Source organism: Oratosquilla oratoria, chromosome 40, assembly GCF_046742065.1.
Source record: "Oratosquilla oratoria isolate Oo_2021 chromosome 40, ASM4674206v1, whole genome shotgun sequence".
In the NCBI taxonomy this organism is placed as follows: domain Eukaryota; kingdom Metazoa; phylum Arthropoda; class Malacostraca; order Stomatopoda; family Squillidae; genus Oratosquilla; species Oratosquilla oratoria.
The window spans coordinates 27,484,130-27,488,936 of NC_134816.1; the positions used below are offsets into that span (position 1 = coordinate 27,484,130).

Sequence of the window (4,807 nt, forward strand, 5' to 3'; positions counted from 1 at the left end):
CGTCACCTTTGCCCTGTTGGGGGGCAGGTAACGAGCAGTCACTGGTGGGAATCGGAGAGAAAGGAGTACGGGACTCGAACCCATGACTAAGCGAATGCGGGAACACCACGTTTCAGATGACGCTACAAGCGCACTTGTATACATACATATACCAAGGCTTTTTCCCCCTTACAAGGGGGTTAGCCAAAAAGAAAAAGGCAAGGCGGACTTGTATAGATGTTGAATACTAACAGGATTCTATCTGTTTATCTTTTAAGAGCTGTCCCCGGTTGTCCGTTCTTCATGTGTAGAAAAAAAAAATGTGGGGGGGGGGTATAGTCCGGGGATCAAGTGACAGTCCCCGAGGCTGCACCTCCAAAATGTCCACTCGACTGGGTTTAGCAGACAGGCATCAGGGAGATGTTTCTATTAGACGTCCGTTTTGTAGGATCCCAACAAGAAGGTACTACTCACAGATCCTTGATGTAATCAAGATTACCTAAAACCCCTTTTCTAAGTTACTAAGTTGTTTTGTAGAACTACAGGAATCTATAGCAGAGGAAAATACTTAATACATACAGACACCGTTTATACGTACCGTTTATGTTGATTTTCTGTGGAAATAGAATAGAGAATTTGTTATTGAATGATTTTCTTTTCAAAATGTTCAAATTAAATTTATTTTACGACACAAAAAAGGGCGTAATGGATGGAGGTTATGCCCACAATGATAATAATAATCATGACAATGATAATAGTGATGATAATAACGATAATAGTAATATGATGATTAATAATAATAATAATAATAATAATAATAATAATGATAATAGTAATATGATAATAACAATGATGATAATGATGATAATGATTATCATTATGATAATAATAATAATAATAATAATAATAGTAACAGTAATAATAATAGTGACATTAATAATACTAATAATATAATAATGATATTAATGATAATAATAATGAATAAAATAAACGAATAATTAACTAAACGAATAAATGAATAATTATATTGATAAAGAAATAAATACATAGGTAAACAAATATATAAATGTATATATAGATAAATACATAAATAATAAACAAATACATAGAGAACCAGACGAATTAATTCATAAATGAAAATAAATGAATTACAGCACATGCGACGTCCATTTGTAGTTCATAAATTATAGTTTGTTTTATATTGTTTCGTTCGTCAGTCGCCGTGATCAAGGAGTTAACTGAGCGATGAATGTGTTGTGTCACAATGACCGATAGCTCGCTAACGCCCTGGTCACCAATTAAGTAAACAGCGGGACTTATTCAAACTGTAATAGAATTTACACTATTTATCTTTTCTCTACTTTTGTTAACCTATTAATGGTTTTTCTCTATTTTCTTGTCGTATTGTTGTCATCTATGATACGCCGAAATGTATGAATTCAATCGTACAGCAATGGAATCAACATTGAACAAAGATATATCACAGTCACAAATTACTTTCTTGTTGCAAAATGCAAAAATATTCATATGATAAAAAATGTGATATATTCTACTGAATGGCTTTCAACATTTGATAAAAAAAAAAGTAATATTTCCCTATAAACCAGTAATATTTCAAATAAAATGAACGTGTAAAATGCAAATGACTACATTCATTATCTAGCTGGTAATCTGGTTTGAAACGTGTACCATAAGCTAACAGACACTTAACAAAATGGATACTAAATGATTGTAAATCTAATTATACAGTAACGATTTATACGACATACAAATTAAAATCAAGTTTATGTGTGACACATTTAGTAACGCGTTTCTGGTAATTTTGTAATGACCATTTCTATACCTGTCTTCATTCTCTATTTTTTTAATTACATTTTTTTTCTTGTATTCTTTTGTACGTTTTTAGGCGTATGGAGATTGCTTTACTGCAACATAGTGATTGTTATCCTTTACTTTTCCCGTTTCGTTCCGTTGAATAGCTTATAAAGACACAAAATGATGATGATGATGATGGTGATGGTGATGGTGATGGTGATGGTGATGGTGATGGTGATGATGGTGATGATGATAATAATAATAATAGTAATAATGATAATGGTAATGATAATATGTAATAACGATAATAATGACAATAGTAATAATAACCATGGTAATGATCCCTTTACAAGGGAAAGGGGGACAAGTGTGAATGTAGTAGTTTCAGAGGGATTAGCTTGTTAAGTGTAGTTGGGAAGGCTTATGGGAGAGTCTTGACTGAGAGGATTAGAAGACGAACAGAGGGAGTAATTGTGAGGAACAGTGTGGGTTTAGGAGAGGTAGAGGTTGTGTAGATCAGACTTTTTTGGCAAGACAGATATGCGAGAAAGCTTTAGGAAAGGGTAAGAATGCATTTTGGGCTTTTATGGATCTGGAAAAGGCTTATGACAGGGTAGACAGGAAGGCACTGTGGGAGGTTATGCGGATATACGGGATAGGAGGAAAGCTTCTAGGAGCTGGCAAGAGTTTTTATGAAAGTAGTAGAGCATGTGTCAGGATTAGAAATGGAGAGAGTGAGTGGTTCGAGGTAAAGGTGGGACATCGTCAGGGATGCGTTATGTCACCCTGGCTGTACATGGATGGGGTGGTGCGAGAGGTGAATGCAAGGGTAGCGGGTCAGGGATGGGAGATGATTAAGGAAAATGGAGAAAAGTGGGAGGTGAGCCAGTTGTTGTTTGCGGACGACACTGCGCTTGTGGCAGGATCGGAGGAGGGATTGAGGAAGTTGGTGACAGAGTTTGGGAGAATGTGTGATAGAAGAAAGCTAAAGATAAATGTGGGTAAAAGTAAGGTGATGAGATGTACAAGGGGTGAAAGTGGCAGTAATCTGGAAGTGAGCATTAAGGGAGAGCAACTGGAGGAAGTGGATAGTTTTAGATATTTGGGTGCAAATGTGGCAGGAAAAGGTGGAGTGAAGGTGGAGGTAGAATGTAGATTGAGAGAAGCGAGTAAATGCCTTGGTGGTTTAAAAAGTGTAATGAGGAATAGACATTTAGGAATGGATGCTAAGAGGAGACTGTATGAAGGAGTGATTGTGCCAACAGCACTGTATGGAGCAGAAACATGGAACATAAGAGAGGAAGAGAGAAGGAACTTGAATGTGTTTGAGATGAAGTGTCTGAGAAGTATGATGGGGGTTACTAGGCTAGATAGAGTGAGAAATGAGGAGGTGAGGAGGAGAACAGGGGTGGAAAGGGAGCTGGGAGATAGGGTTGATGAAAGAGTGAGTGAAGAAAGACTAGTAAAGGAGGTATGGAAGGCAGATGTGGAGAGAGTCAACATGAGGGGACGTCCTAGGATGAGATGGATGGATGGGGTGAAGAGGGCTTTGGGGAAGAGGGGAATGTCTGTTGAGGAAGGACGGGAGAGGACAGAAGACAGGGGTGAATGGAGAATGGTTGTATATGGAAAATGTTGTGATGCATGAGGTGGAATGGACGGTGGAATGGACGGTGGAATGGACGGGGGAATGGGGGGTGAGGTAGTGTGTGTAAGCAAAATTTTTTGACGCAGCCCGAAGGGATTTCTCCCCGTCCTCTCCTTTATATGGAGGGACGGAGAGGGGGGTCGCCGATTTAATGAAGCGGCCTTGCTGTGGATGTGCTGTGGATGTGCTGTGTCTTGTGACACTGCTTCTGACCCAGGGCAGTGGACAGGGTGCAGGGATGACCCGTCATCTAGGTGCTAAGATGGGAGGGAGGGTGGAGGGGTGTGGAGTGTTTTCGGGGATGAAATGGGTGGGAATGATTTTATGCCTTGTCCTTTTTGGCTACCTCCCTGGTAAGGGGGAAAAGTCCTTGGTATATGTATGTATGTATGTAATAATACTGATAATAAGAATGATAATATTAATAATAATCATAATATAATAATAATATGATAATATAATAATAATATGATAATATAATAATAATATAATAATAATATGATATGATAATAATATGATAATAATAATAATAATAATAATAATAATAATAATAATAATAATAATAGTAATAATAATAATATTATTATAATAATAATAATAATAATAATAATAATAATAATAACAACAACAACAACAATAATCTTGCTAGATATATTGTTTGCACCTATTTCTTATAAAATGTATCATCAAAGAAAATATGGAATCCTGCTCTCGGCTGAATTTAAATCACCTGGCGACATCTGATAAGATTATGAAACCTTTCCACGGGAGGGGGGAGGGGGATAATTCTGTTAAATATTCTTTCACATTTATCTTATTATTATTATCATTATTATCAAAATCATTATCATTATAAGTATCATAAGCATTTTATGATTATAATTACAATTATTATTATTACTATTATTTATAGTTATTATCATTATTATTTTGTTATACTATTCATTGATATTATTATTACTAGTATTATTTTTATCAGCATTATTATTATCATTACTATTGTTATTATTATTCCCAGTATTTACATTTATCTACTTGTATCCACATTTTACCTGGATATCCAATGCGTCGCTTACGAGGGAAAGTGTGACGACAAGAAGAACAACAACAACGGAAGACATATTGGTGGAGATATCTTTTTCCTCTTCGTTTTCTTTTCCGTCTTCTTTTCTCTTCTCTTCTTCTTCCTCTTCAGTTGCGACAGACGCTCTGGAGCGACTCGAAGACCTCCTTCGTCGACGGCTGCGAGGGCAGAAGTCCGGTAGCCACGGCCAGGTCGCCCCGTTTTATCATCTCGCTAGGGTCGCAGCAGCAGCAGCAGCAGCAGCAGCAGCAGCAGCAGCAGCAGCAGAGAAAGAAAGAGGT

At 36.8% G+C, this 4,807-nt stretch overlaps 1 long non-coding RNA gene across 1 annotated transcript in view; it reads right to left on the minus strand.

The window, feature by feature from the left end:
- Positions 1-4,593, minus strand: part of LOC143020850 (uncharacterized) — a 6,072-nt gene extending 1,479 nt beyond the window's left edge. The window contains exons 1-2 of the long non-coding RNA XR_012965945.1: positions 4,495-4,593; positions 578-593 (exon numbers count right to left, since the gene is read on the minus strand). This is a non-coding gene — a long non-coding RNA (uncharacterized LOC143020850). The remainder of the gene's footprint in view (positions 1-577; positions 594-4,494) is intronic.
- Positions 4,594-4,807: the final 214 nt, after the last annotated feature.